Genomic DNA, 15812 nt, shown 5'->3' with positions numbered 1-15812 from the left:
ACAGCTCTGCAAGCAGATAAAAGCCTGGTAGACCAGTACCTCTGCTAAATCCTAAAGAATTGTCACATGACCATCAAACCACGCCCACAAAATAAGCCATGCCCACTGAACCGGCAGTAAAAAATTTTAGAACCCACCCCTGATTGAAAGCCACAGATGGTGCTGAAGGATACAGATAAAAGCAAGGATAGTGTTTTTTTATACCTGTTAACAGTCCCAAGATTTTGTTCAGATGTTTCTTGTTTTCCATAATATTTGCATGTTTGGATCTTGCACATTGATCTCCAGGAGCAGTTTAAATGTGAAATGCACACTCATCAACATCAGTTGTGAGTATTACCTATGACAGGTGAGTAATATGTCAAAGTAGACTGTTTAAATGGAGCAGAGATCTCATGAAACAATGCAAAACTAAGGGAGAAGCATACCTCTTATTGCTGGAGAAAGGTAGAGTATTTGCAAAACAAAAAAGTGGGCACATTATTCCCAATTTTCCATAGGATGCCAAAATGGAATGAAATGGATGTGTGTAGAGGAGTATCTCCATAAAATGCACTTATGGACTGAGATATAGTTCAACATTGTCTCTGTATTTTTCTGATGCCAAATAGGGAAATCAGACTGACCATCTGAACAGACAATCAAAGCTGTTGGGGCACAATATGGAAAAACTAAGAGAGTTGTTTGAAAGAGAGTAGAAAACCTAGATATGCCTTCTAATGCTTCAGTGAAATTGCAATATAGAGAAAATTAATATTTTTAACTATTACAATTTGTTATCTTTTAAAACCATTCTCTGGTTATTAAAAAGAAACATTCACTGCATGTTCTCAAAGATTTAGTAGGATTTACCCAGAGAAATTAGCTATACCTGAATATTGTCTATTCAGACAATATTGTCTATTGTATATTATATTAGAATATTGTCTAATTTTGTGAAATGTTATAGGAATCTAGTATTTTGAAAATAAAATGAATTTAAAGGAATATAGTTCAAAAAACTTTGAATTTAGTCTGCTAGTACTAAATAGACATCATCCTTCCATAACTGATTAAAAATTCTTTTTAAAAAATTCCAAATACTTCATTCTTTACTGTTTTTAAAATTTGCATTTCATGCTGTTCCAGAAAAAATATATCATTTTGTACTGTTGATAGAAAAAAAAGCTTACCCTTGTTAGAAAATGGGAAACATAAATCTTTGTGTTGATTTCAAATTAGACAGCCTCTGATATAAACCAAATCTCTTATTTTCAAAATGTGAAGATTGTCTAAACCAAATGTTAAAACCCATGCACCCTAATATCACCAGCTAGGAAGCTTGCAGATGTGTTAAACACAGTTTGAGCATCTTGACTGTTTGAAGGTCTGCAAAAACATCTGGACCTCTCAACTCGACTTGGGCAAAGCAATAGACGCAATTTACATAGACTTCTGTAAAGCCTTTGATTCAGTAGTGCACGACAAACTACTTCTATAACTAAAATCTTATGGCATTTCTGGACCCCTACATAATTGGATAGCTATGTTCCTGTCAAACAGGCAACAAGTGGTCAAAATAGGCAGTGCCAGAGGTGAAATGCTCCCGGTTCGGACCGGCTCGGGCAAGTAGGTAGCGATGGCGGCGGGCTGTTTGGAGAACCAGTAGCAAAAATCCCTGTCCCCACCCACCCCCATGCCCAGCTGAGCCACATGATCATCAGAGGCTTTTTTTCTTTGAAATGGCTCTGACGATCCAAGCTCTGACGATCCAAGCTCTGACGATCCCAGCTGAGTTGTCTGCCGATCAGGCAACTCAGCTTGGATCATCAGAGCCATTTAAAAGAAAAAAACTTTTTTTCTTTTAAATGGCTCTGAGGATCCAAGCTCTGATGATCTCAGCTGAGTTGCCTGCTAATCAGGCAACTCAGCTTGGATCATCAGAGCCATTTAAAAGAAAAAAAACTTTTTCTTTTAAATGGCTCTGAGGATCCAAGCTCTGACGATCTCAGCTGAGTTGCCTGCTAATCAGGCAACTCAGCTTGGATCGTCAGAGCCATTTAAAAGAAAAAAACTTTTTCTTTTAAATGGCTCTGACGATCCAAGCTCTGACAATCCCAGCTGAGTTGCCTGATCGGCAGAGGGTTTTTTAAAAACCCTCTGATGATCAGGCAACTCAGCTGGGATTGTCAGAGCCTTTTGAAAGCATTTTTTTACATGGTTTTACATGTAAAAAATGGTTTTAAAAGTAAAAAAAAATTGGCCACGCCCACCCAGTCACATTACCCCCCACCACCAAGCCACACCCACAGAACCGGTAGTAACAAATTTTAGGTTTCACCACTGGGCAGAGCCCTATCAAATCCTGCACCCGTTAATAGCGGTGTTCCCCAAGGCAGCGTTCTAGGTCCAACACTCACTCTGCTTTATATCAACAACCTTGTGATCAAATTATAAGCAGCTGTGTCCTCTGCCAATGATGTTGAACTATTCAACACCACAGACAACTCTACTACCCTTCAAAATAACCCAGACTATGTATCTGAATGGTCAAACAATTGGCAACTCCAAATCTCTGCTGACAAATGCTCAGTCCTGCACATTGACAATAGAAATAAGAACATCAAACATTTGCTGGCTGGAAATGATCTAAAAGTTGACCCACACTCTGTCAAGGACCTAGGAGTATTCATTTCAAAAGAGCTAAGTCCCAGAGCTCGCTGTAACATCATTGCAAAAAAGGCATTAAGACTTGTCTATCTGGTAACGCTATACTTCAAACTAGGGAATATAAAAACTTTTCCAGACCTATACTTGAATACTGCTCACCTGCCTAGAACCCTCACTGTATTTCAGACATCAATACATTAGAGAGAGTCCAAAGATATTTTACTAGAAGAGTACTCAAATCTTCTGCTTGATATACAATTCCATATACCATCAGGCTTGAAATTTTAGGTCTGGATAGCCTCGAACTACGCCATCTACATTCCGACCCATACTTAGTTCATAAGATTATTTACCAAAAAGTCCTACCTGTAAATGAGTACTTTAATTTCAACCAAAATAACACAAGGGCTATCAATAGATTCAAACTCAATGTAATTCACTCTAATCTTGATTGTAGGAAATATGACTTCTGCAATAGAGTAGTAAATGTCTGGAACACTCTACCTGATCCTGTTGTTAGTCTCTCTAATGCCCATACCTTTTACCTTAAACTGTCTACCGTGGATCTTTCATGTTTCTTAAGAGGTCCCTAAGGGGGCATGCATAAGGGCACCAGTGTGCCTACCATCCCTGTCCTACTGTTCCCATTTATATGTAATAATTCTATGTGTTTATGGCTATGTTTTGCCTATTTATATACTTTTATTGGTGCCAATTTTTTTCATGTGTCCATGCCTATGTCTATACTGTTACTTGTTTCCTTATACTTGTTGACAAATAAATAAATAATAAATAAGGTGACTCCATAAAAAGGCAAGAGAAGCAGCTTCAAGACTTCTATCTTCTATCTCTTTAAAGTGGTATCTTCTAGTTCTTTCTCAGCTACTTCTGGATGGTTTACAAATTGACCTCCCACATGTCTAGAACTGAATGGATATGGTCTCACTTTTTTTTCCTATTTTAATTTCTCCTCTTTCCCTATATCAAGGGAAATTTGACCTGGGTGGGTGAATGGAACTATGATATACCACTATTTTTCTTGCAACTAACATGATCTTGAGGACATAACGGTGTTGGCTGAAGAACTTTATTTAAAAGAAAGAAAGAAAAAAACTACTTTGAAAGAAAATACATTTTAAACAGGACACAATGAGATTGCATCCAGAGTTCTGTTAGCTAAGATATGATTATTGGTGATATGGAAGAAGACATTTGCAAAGTGTGTGGATTATTTTAAATTATTATATGTCTTTCTGCTTATACTATGAGTAATTAAATTAGTACAGCTGTACACAAAGCAAGTCATAAATCTGTATTAGAGCAACTGATTTCCCATTAGCAGATATCCTTGGTGTGAGGCTCAAATTAATATTTATGGCTCCACATGAATATCTTGCACTCAGGTTATAAATGTACCTTGGAGGACACCAACAATTGTGCTCCAATTTGTACTTCAAAATGTGCATATTGATCCAAAAAAACCCTTTCAGATATGAATGTATGTTAATATTTTTCTCCTTCTCCATGTTCTGAGAAAAAAATAACATTATAAGGGGTTTTCAAAAAAAGAAGCTATGATATTCAAGTCTATATACAATGTTTCGGATCAGACTGCAAAAAAAATGAATATATGTATATGCATTTTCTTTGCAGAGCAAAAGATCTCTTCATACTTTTATCTCCTACATAAGAGCAGATTTTGTCCTTGATAAATGGAATTGTTGTGCAGTCTTACCCAGGACTGAAGCAAAACAATCCTGAAGTTATTGTGTCTTCAAGTCATTGCAGTCTTTTCAAGATTAATTTTAACTTTAAAAAATAAATCTTTGGTCTCTTTTTCATTTCCCTCACTGAAAGAAATCATTTCAAATGCTTGGCTTTCTTTAATTCTTCCATTTTACAAACAATTCTTTATTTTTTTGTAATATTCTTTTTTTCATTTACAACTTTAGTTGTATATTATATTATATTCCAATAGTTTTCAGTCCATTAGACTTTTAAATATTGGAATAATGGATACTATTTTTGTCTTTCTGTAACTGCAAAATACTTACTTACGTACTCCCTCCCTCCCTCCCTCCCTCCCTCCCTTCCTTCCTTCCTTCCTTCCTTCCTTCCTTCCTTCCTTCCTTCCTTCCTTCCTTCCTTCCCTCCCTCCTTCAAATTGAATTGCAGTTCTAATAGTACGTTAATGAACTTGAGTTCTACTTCTACTTATTCTGAAATCAGATCTGTAGAATTGCTTTGAAAATATCCTTACTATGTTCAATCTAACTGTATTTCTGTCCCTTTCCCTCCCTCTCCCTCGACTCCCCCCCCTCTCTCTCTGGCTTTTTTTTTTCTTTACTCACAGTTCTGTGTGCCAAAATTACCCCACTAGATTCCAGTGCTTTGAACTAAGACCTGACCTTTGATCTCCTAAAACAATTAAAATCTTTAAAGCATTTAATTCAACTTAACCTTGTTCAAAAATAAAGAAATATAAAAGCAATAAATAAATAACACTACATCCTTAAAGAAAAGGAAGATAATTTAAATTAAGAAAAACAAAACAAAATTAAGAAAATTAAGTCAGATTCTTTAGATGTACATGAAAATGAATGTTGAAAATACATTTAGTCAATGGTTAAATTACAGAATGATTCAACATTGCCAACATCAGAACTTACCATCAACTAAATACGAACAAATTTAAATTTGTTAAAAATCAAATGGTTAAAAGAATATATATCTCTGGTCTGTCCATCAGTATTAAAGATCTGTCTTTCTAAATCTTCATTAAAATTCTTCATATAGACAATGAATATGCTGCTCCTCATGTAAACCATTGCCATAGTTATACAAAAATTTAGAAAAATGAAGATAATTTGTTTGTCTCCCTAAGATGTCCTCATTCACTTTCATGATAGCTGAAGTAACCAAGTATATGGACTGAGTTGCTTTCTATTTAATAGGAATCACCTAGACTTGTTCTGATGTATAGTGGTTAAGGAATTTACCATAGACTGTAAATTCTAACCCCACTTGTAGGAGATTACCAGGCTGAGCCTAAAGGAGCACTCAAATGTGACATCAATCATAAGACTCTTCATGCCAACAAGAGTCCAGCCCACCTTGAATTCCTTCTGCTGTTATCTCCTGGTAATTTCTTTTGGCTGATAGTAGTTCAGATTCTCATAGAGAGCTCAAGCTTACAATAAATCTTTATACTGATTTGAACTATCTGGATCATCTGATTTTTCTGGTTCTTGACACCACTTTAGCCATAAAAGCTGGTTGGATGACTGGCTGGTCACTCTCTGTCAACCCAACTCACCTCACAGAGTTGTTGTGGGGGAAATATGAGGCGTAAGGAGTATTAGGCACAGTATGTTTACCACCATGAGCTATTGAGTTGAAAATACTAAAGACAGGATAAAAAAAATACTTTAAAAATCCTTTTGCTTTTTTTTCTTTGGAAATAAGATACAGTAGATATTACCCTGGGTATCACTATTACTGTAACAATGGTCTTCAATTTCATCTATAGATAAGCCTCACCGACTATTGATATCAATGAGAACCAAAAGTACAAATCGAACACGGGATGGTTCCTAATTTATATCATTAAATTAAAATACTGCAGTGCACAGAAGTGGAAAATAGTATCTGGGAATCATTAATAAATATCTAGGACAGTAGAAAGCACCTTTCTGGCAAGATAATAGAATTATTTTTCCTAATGAATAGCCTTAACCATGGCTGAACAATAAATAGGAAACCCTCAGACTTCAAGGTTTTGTTGAAGAATGGCTGGCTGGCTGAACACACATACACACATACCTGGACACATACATGCATACACATGTACACACATTCACCACCTCCTTAGCACCTTTGGCAAAATTCACTTGTTTTCTGAAATTGACCAAATAATTAAGTATTTTTCAAAATATCTATAGGATATTATTATTATTATTATTATTCATCAGGCTCTATTTCCAGAAAAAAGAAGTATAGTACAAAGAGGCAGTATTTGCTGACCTTTTGGGGGAAAAATGCAGGAGTTTTGCCCCTTAGTGTCACTTGTGATTCTGAATGGAGAATTTAACATTTTTAAAGTTTCTAGGGATCATCCTTTAAAGAAAGAGATCACAGAGATCTGCATTCCAAATTATTCTACTGTCCCTGCCAGGTCACTATTAGTTCCATTGATGCAGAAACCCTCTTTTGCTCAAGTGATACAGAAAGGGACATTTTTCTTTCCAAAAGTGGCAAAGTTTATTTCCTAAAGAATTCATTTGGATTAAAAAAAAAAAAAAACATTCCTGAAGAATACAAAGAGATCTTTCTACATGTTGAAAACAGAGGATTCACTCATTATTGCTGCTACTCCTCAGCTTCCAGATGGAAGATGTGTAGATGGAGTCTGTGAGGAGAAAAAAAACCCTTGGAAATAAACAACTATTGTAGGAAGGCAACAGGCAGTGAATTATGCCCTATTTGAGACACCCCCAGGATTTATTGTGAAAGGGCCATGGCCAAGAGCATCACAACCATATGCATTTGATTCATGAAATAACTTTTGGTGATTTTCCCAAGAATTTGAGGAGAAGGCAGAAGCTGAGTCTTAACCCTAAATATATTAAAAACCACATCGAATACAATAGATTTACCCATATCTCAGGAGCAAGACTTAAAAGGGAAAACTGGAAGGCCAAGGAACTGAATACAAGCTTGCTATTTGAGAACCAAATACCAAGCAGCCCTTATTTTATAATGAGAGTGTTTCGATGTACTTATCAAAATAAATGGATCTACATTTTTACTGCCAGATTTTCAGGGGAATGAAGGAATAGTTGGAGATATCAAAATGATAGTCATAAATGTGTTATCAAAACTTTATCTCTTTTTATCTTGGGTATAACTGTGGAAAAGATAGTCAATCATTAATGAAAATTGAAGCTATCTATCTAAATGAAAATTATAACTGACTTATTGGGATTTGTACAATACATTAAATGGGGCTAAACTTTGAGATTTAGTGTAGTTTTGGGGTGGAAGTCATTTTCTTAGCATGTTGTGAACATAAAGGACATAAAAATGGATATTTCTAATTCACATCATATCAGAATCTTATGGGTCCTATTTCAATATCCTCCTATCTGAAGGCTTTCCATATTTTGCAAAAAAAAGCCCCCAAAGATAGTTCAAAAACAAGAGTTCATGGTGATGTAGTGGTTAAAGAGGCAGACTAGCATTGAGAGATCCAAGGTTCAAGTCCACTGTCAGTTTTGGAAGGTTACTTGGTACTTGTGTTACTTGGACTTGCTAACTTGTGTTAATGTGTTAATGCATTGGTTGAAATCAACTGTTGTGCACCCAGCCAATCTTCCTATAGTTAACATATTTAAAAAAGAAAAAGAAAAAAGAAAAAAAAAGATGCTATGGCAAATAGTCAGAATTTTGGTGGTCCCAACTGCCTATGTCAGCCAGGTACTGATGTTTATTGATCCCATAATCACCAATTATTCCTAAAGTGGCCATTTGCTTCCTCTTTCTTGACTGTGAAGCACTTGATTTCTGCCCTAAAATGCAGTTCTAGATGCACCATTAAACTGAGTTATTTCATGCATGAAGAGATATTTACCTGCCCTCATGTAATTACTAATGAAGTGAATGAGATTGCAACTTCCGCCTCAGCAGAAAAAAAATAAACTTAGTTTGATTTTCTCCTGTATCTCAAATTGTTCCACAGTGTCTTATCCTTTAATGCTGTTCGTATCAGATGAAGGAAAATCTGGGAAAATTACTTCTTCAGATTTCTGTGGACTGTTGATCCCATCCATAATAGAAAGAACCTTTCATTTGAAAAAAAAATGAATCTAAAATACTGTAAGGCAAAGACTAATAGTAGTAGTACAGTAATAAGGATAATATAAATAAGAATCCAATGAAAACTTAAATTTTGTTCTCTTATTTGTTCTCTTCATTATCCAGATCCAAGCTTAGCTCCCTGATTTTTTACACTAGATATAAGTATTAGTGAACTTGTCTTCTGAAAATAATTTGAGTATCATTACATTAAATTAAGGTTGAGTTTTTCTGGAAGTAGTACTATATCTACCTGAATAACAAAATAATTCATCTTGATTAAAACGCAAAACAAAGAATGATTTCCTACTTACAAGGGTCACTTGTTTAGCAATAAGTGGTCAATCATTATCAATTCATTATATATTATGCAACATTAATCACAGCTAATACTTTGGCTATTGTTAATATAGCCATAATCTGGAATTCTATGACAATTTAGTAATTTATTTAATTATATAAATTAACTTTGAACAGCTTCAGTCAAGGTGTCTGTCAACTTGCAAAGTTTTCAAGTTGCCATGAGCAGGGCATCTTTCGGAAACTTCACAGTGTCAATGTCTAAGGTGACCTTATTTCTTTGGGTTTCACATAACAAATTTATTTATCTGCTTTTCTAACTTAAATAAATATCAAATATAACTGTTTAATGTAACTTTTTTACCTGTGGCACTCCCCAGTTTTTGCAGTTAGATATCATCGGGACCCCAAATGGCATAAAACACGTATGACATGCAATACCAAAAGGACAGGACAGAGCAATGAAAATACAACAATGACAGGGCACAACCCTTCCACCTTTATGTCCCGGGTATTTACGAGACTGCCTTCTGCAACCGATAGCCTCCCACCGACCAGTACGCTCCCACAGAGAGAGGCTCCTCAGGGTGCCGTCAGTCAAACAATGCCAACTGGTGGCCCCCAGGGGGAGAGCCTTCTCTGTGCGGGTACCTACCCTCTGGAATGAGCTGCCCCTGGAGATACAGCAGATCCCGGATCTACGCACCTTTCGCCGTGCCCTAAAGACATTTTTATTCCAACAAGCCCAGCTGGCCTAACTCTTTTAAATTGTTTTAATTTTTAAACTGTTTAATTATGGGTTTTAATACAGGGGTGCTTTTAATTGTGGGTCAAATTAATTTAATCAGATTTTAATACTGTTTTTAAATTTTGTGTTTCTTGTGTTTTATCTGTTGGCTGTTCACTGCCCCGAGTCCTTCGGGAGAAGGGCGGTATATAAATATAAACAATAAAATAAATAAAATAAATAAATAAATGTAACGTAAGATTAAATGAACTAGTGCTTAATACAAGTGAAGCATCTAGCTTTCAATGGGATTAAAGAAATCTGGGCAAATGTATATCAGTCAATCATGCCCTAATCAGCTCACAACTGGACGATTGCATTAGGGCTAATCTTGAACACTGCTCAGAAGCTATACATGGTCCAGTGGTATGGGCAGCAATGGGTATGCTGCACTCTACACCCATATGTGTTTCATGAGCTAGTGAACTTCCAAGTACAATTCAATGTGCTAAATTGTCTTATATAAAATCCTTCATGGCACAGGACCTAGTTATCTGAGGAAACAATTTTCTATGATTGTTCCTATCTATCAAATATACTTGGAAGAGTGAATGTTGTCCAAGTCCACTCAATTAAATCATATCACCACCAGGGAAATATGCTTTCACTATTGCAGCACTTGCCTTCTGGAACAGAATCCCTCAGAAATTCATATGGTTCCCACCGTGATTATCTTTTAAAGTCCTTGAGAATATGGCTATTCTTCCATTCCATGAAGTATGGTGGTTACTGAGTCCTGTACACCTTTCTTTCCTTGCTACATACTGTTTTCTCTCTCAACATGCACAATATTTTCTCTATATTAAGTGCTTCTTGCTTTTAAAATGTAATCTATCTAGTCATTTGGAATCAGGCAATCTCTAGATTATATAAGTAGATTGATAGATGTAGATGTGAAGTAAAATCAGCTCTTGGTTTTAAAGAGATGTAAGAGATCATGAAAACACGGCATTTGTAGATGGAAACAAACACAGTAACTGTAACAGAGTTGGAAGGGACCTTGGAGGTCATCTGTCCAACCCCCTGCTCACGCAGGAGACCTGTACTAGGGATTCAAACCACCGAATTGCCAATCTTTCTGATTGACAAGCTCAGTGTCTTAGCCACTGAGCCACCTGGGGAGTTAAAAGTCCCCATATCTGAAAGTTGCCAAGACTGAGAAACACTGATTTTGGACAATAATTCAAGAGATAAATCAGTCTTCTCCAATTTTAGCACCCTCTAAATTATATGACCCAACTCCCAGTATTATCAGCCATGTCCATGCTGGCTGAAGATTTCTGGGAGTTGAATCCTACACATCTATAAAATAAAGATAGCAGAACAAAAATATTATGCTAGTTATTGCAGTTATTATAATATAGTTACCATGGCTAACATTTTCGTGGGCCAGAGCCAAATTTTGTCAGATATGTAGACAGCATGTATTTTCCCTAGAAAATACATGCTGTCTACATAGAAATAATGGGATCTGGCCTTGTCTGAGTACTGAAACTGAATCGTACAAATTAGAGGATAATTCATTGGTAAGGAAGCTCAGTGTTCACTTCTATTCTCGCTTTCTTAAGATTTTAAACAAATCAGTTGTGCAGCTGAGAAATAGCATGGAAATTAATGTTTACATTACTATGTTCATCTTCCTTTAAACAACTGACCCCTCTATCACAATTAGCACAAAAAGCAAATATTGACTGATGATCTGAGAAGAACCTGTTTTATTAAACCAGGAAATAAAACTTATGATCAGAACTCAATGTATTGTATTTTATACGGGGGATATTCAGTCTTTTGTGTTGATTCACTTTTGCTTCATGCGATTTTTTCCAACAAGCACAGGTAAAACTTCCAAATCCTTCAGTCATTCCCTTTACCAATTCAGAGGAAGATGGAAGATCACCCAGAGGGCTCAGTAATAATCCTGGATTATGAAATGCCTTCCAATAAAAGACTCAGGCTGGTCCCATTAGCAATTTCTTTTCAAGCAACCATTTGATAGTGCAGGATAAATATTGGATAAGCATATTAGTTGTTTTCAGTTTTTTCACATGTTCATAAAGTTGCCGCATAAACATTGTTTAACTGCACTTTGAAGAAATATATGTGACTGCATATAAATAAATGAGAGGGATGAAGAGAAGGCAAGGAGAGAAGGAGAGGGAGTGGGAGTCTATCTGGTGTAGAAGTTAAGGCATCAGACTAGAAACCAGGAGACTGTGACTTCTAATCCCACCTTAGACATAAAGCCACCTGGCTGACCTTGGACCAGTCATTTTTTCTCAACAGCAGAGATACATACCAAGCCATGGTATTCAAAACTATGGGACAAGTATGCCATGAAGCTAAGGGATGCATTTGACTTGCTTTAGATCAAGAATGACTTCAAGGTGAAATAGTTGTTTCACCTCCCTCAACCATCCCTTGATCCCAAAGTATCAGATAAAAGAATCGTAGGAGAATGACAAAATTGGAGGTGGATATTGAAGCCATCAACCTTGCCGCTAAACACAGATATTGAAATTCTAGCATTCATAACAGATGGTTATCTAACAGAAACATGAACATTTCTAGGCAAAGAGGATTTACCATGTTTCTGGATAATTAGTTCTGTTGTTAAATTGCTCTAATCGTTATTATCCCTTGAATTCAATTGGCTTTCCTAGAACTTAAAATCTTTATTCTATGACCTGCACAAAGAAATAAAAGATAATAGTTCTTTATTTTTTTCCTATATAATGAATAATGCTGTCAGATCAGTTTTCACAAGTCTAGGATAAAAAAAAATAATAATTGTTAGTTCCTTCTTATTCATTCTTGCCTTCTAGGAGATCCTCAATCATTCTCTTCTTTAAACACATCCCAGTTCTTTGATTCCTTCTTTTACAATTTATGGATTATTTTTGCCCTTCAGACTTCACTAATTTTCTGTGATTTCTCCAGACCATCAAGAAGAACTTTAAGTAGCTCAGAATGCAATTCATGTGGCTGTACAGAATTTAATTCTGTTTTTCAATAGGGACTTTCTTTCAGGAAACATTTACTCATCAATAACATGTAGGCTATAAGGAACATACATAAATAAGTAAAAATGTGGCAGCATTGAGGAATGGAATGGTGTAATATAAAAGCCTTCTTTGCTTATTATTAAAGGCAAAGCAAAAACAACTGCCACCAAAAATATTATGAACGAAGAGAAGATTTTACTTTTTTTAAAAAATGTAGGCTGTTATACTTGATATTTATACATTCAAATAATTTCCTGGATATTGACCTAGCCAACTTTTAATATAGTACATGTACATTTTATAAGGCAAATTATAATGTTTGAGGGTTTATTTTTCTTAATTTAATGGTAGTTTTTAGATACAAAGTATCTTACTTTGGTTGATGTCTTGCACTCATATAATTAAATATATTTATTAAAATAAATTAAACCAACAATTCAGTTTCTGGATTGTAAAAATAATACAATTGTACATATATTATAGTTGTGACTCGATGAGGGCTCCAGTTCAATAAACAGTGTTAACTCTCATTTATATTTCATTAATGATCTTAGTTCATTTTCCAGAAGTAGCTAATATATGTAATTATACAGCTTGGTGCAGGTTATGTTTGTTCTTGAACATCCATATTTTCAATACTATATATACTATTTTCATATGCAGTGTAGGCATGAAAGCAGAGTGGCTGACTACGCTAATCACTTTCTTTGGCCCAACCCACCTCACATGACTGTTGTTGTGGGGGGGGGGAGGACAAAGGAATATTCAGTATGTTTGCCATCCTGAATTACCTATAAAATAATAAAGGCAGGATAAAAACCTAATAAGTAATGAAATAACCAATAGGAAAAAAAAGCAGTATTTTCCTTGAAATATGTGATAAATAATTATTGGATCAAAACTTCCTCATCCATGTTATACAAAGCATTATGAGATTGTATGGATTCAGTATTACTCTTCAGAAATATTCTGATATATGTTTTATTAACATTTATTTTGTGTTTAATAACACTGGCTATGGGCTTTAAATGGTAGATACTGTATGTTGTTTTGCTAAATATTGAAGCTAGGTAGTTTAGAAAAAAGAAGTTGTTGTAAGAAGAAAAGCATGCATTTCTTCATGTTCTAATAAAAAATAGAACAAATTGCTTCTGCCTTTATATAGTTCTGGTTTTCATATTAAATTCACTTCAGTGTCACTGGATACTTTCTGTAACTTTCAGTGAACTTTGGAAGCTGTTTAAAGCATGGAAATGACAAGGTCCCATGTGAAAGTCTTTGCATAATCATTTACATTTTATTCGTTTCACAGACTCCACACTTGGTGCATAAAAACCCTGTATTGTAGAAATTTCCATTCCTATATTGTAGACTGGGTCCTGGAAATATTTTTACAGTATAAAGAATAATCAGTAATTATCATAACATTATGATATCCAAAACTGAATTACAACTTTTAATTTTAAATATATATATTCTCCTAAGCAACAATTATGTACATTACAAGAGACTGGCTATAAAACACAGAATCTTAGGCAACTTTAACCTGAAACAGTCTCTAGCAAAGCTGACTCAGAAAACTTTGGATGATTAGTTATTAATTTATAAGTGATGAATAATATTAAAAATAATTGTAAATAATAGAAAATCAATTAATAAATGATTAATACCAAAAATTAAATTATTAATGAACAATATGATTTCCAGTATGCAAGATTCCATGAGGTTGACCAGAAGTTAGTTGCTTCTATCTATCACAATTCAGTTAATGAATAGAACATTCCACCCTAACTGATCTGGGGTGACAAGCGGAAATTAAGAGAATGTAAACAAGCATCGATCATCCAAAAAGTACGTGAGGAAGTCACTTCTTTATTCAGAATGGTACCTCAAACAAGCAGGTCTGAAATCAAAGTGAGTATAAACTCGCACAACTTCATTGCCATTCACTTAGAAGCTGTCAACTGGCAATTATGAATATCACTCCTGAAATATAATTAAGATATAGTTAGGATATAGTTGTGTTTGCTGGGTCTCTGGGAGTTTGTCATTTTGCTTTGATTCATTTTGTAGTGAATGGGCCTTGGTCTAGGGGGGGAAAAATCAAATAATAGAATAACAAAGTTGGAAGGGACCTTGGAGGTCTTCTAGTCCAACTCCCTCTCAAGCAGGAGACCCTATACCCGTGATGGCGAACCTATGGCACACGTGCCACAGGTGGCATGCGGAGCCATATTAGTGGGCATGCCAGCTCAGCTCTAGGGCGCATGCATGCACCGGCCAGCTGATTTTCGGGCCTTCTGGGCCCACCAGAAGTAGGGAAACAGGCTGTTTCCTGCCTCTGGAGGGCCTGGGGGGGTGGGGAAGGCCCGTTTTTTTTTTTTCTTACCTGGCTCCAGATCCTCTCTGTGTATCTGAGAACAGCGAAAACAGCCTTTCTCACTTCCTTGGAGGCCCTATGAAGTCTCAAAGGGCCCATTTCCCCACTCCCGGTGGGACAGGAAGTGACGTTTTTTCCTGTCCCCAACCTCCAGAGAGTCCTAGAGAGACTCCTAGAGACTCCTAGAGAGGTTCTGGAGGCTGGTGACAGGAAAAAACGTCACTTCCTGTCCCACCGAGAGTGGGGAAATGGGCTTTTTCAGCCTCCATAGGGCCTCCAAGGGAGTGGGAAAGGCTGTTTTTGCCGTTCCCAGATACACAGAGAGGATCTGGAACCAGGGAAGAAAGAAAAACGGGCCTACCAGGCCATCATGTGCCAGGAGCGGGGGGGAGGGGGTTGCGCACACATGCGCGTAGGCACGTGCGCACGTGACCCTCCCCCGCCCCCCTCTACTGGCACGCGATGGCAAAAAGGTTAGCCATCACTGCCCTATACCATTCCAGACAAATAGCTGTCCAGTTTCTTCTTAAGAGACTCCAGTGATGGAGCATCCACAACTTCTGAATTGAAGTCCACACATTCTAAAGTTGCCAAGGTTGAGTAACACTGATCTAGAGAAGTAAAAAAAAAAAAAAAATCAGTGTGTCCTTGGAAAGAAGTCAAATTCAGATTTGCTGATCAAGAAAAAAGGATTGCCCAAATTGCCTCATTGATCTAGGAGAACATCCCCTGCTGTACATTATTAAATGAGGAATTAAAATGAGTTTCCTTCTATATGTATTCCCCTCTGTGTTTTATGACTGCAATATTATCCTTGTTGTATTTTCGTTGAAAGAATACA

The 15812-nt window shown here is 36.2% G+C and overlaps 1 long non-coding RNA gene across 1 annotated transcript in view; it reads right to left on the bottom strand.

Moving 5' to 3' along the window:
- LOC117667268 (uncharacterized) overlaps window positions 1-14565 on the bottom strand; it is a 41323-nt gene extending 26758 nt beyond the window's left edge. Inside the window, exon 1 of the long non-coding RNA XR_004592000.3 lies at window positions 14480-14565. This is a non-coding gene — a long non-coding RNA (uncharacterized LOC117667268). The remainder of the gene's footprint in view (window positions 1-14479) is intronic.
- Window positions 14566-15812: the final 1247 nt, after the last annotated feature.

Source organism: Pantherophis guttatus, chromosome 5, assembly GCF_059756535.1.
Source record: "Pantherophis guttatus breed Tessera chromosome 5, ASM5975653v1, whole genome shotgun sequence".
Taxonomy (NCBI): Eukaryota; Metazoa; Chordata; class Lepidosauria; order Squamata; family Colubridae; genus Pantherophis; species Pantherophis guttatus.
Note: the sequence above shows the minus strand (reverse complement) of the source record. Positions and strands in the feature narration are given on the sequence as shown.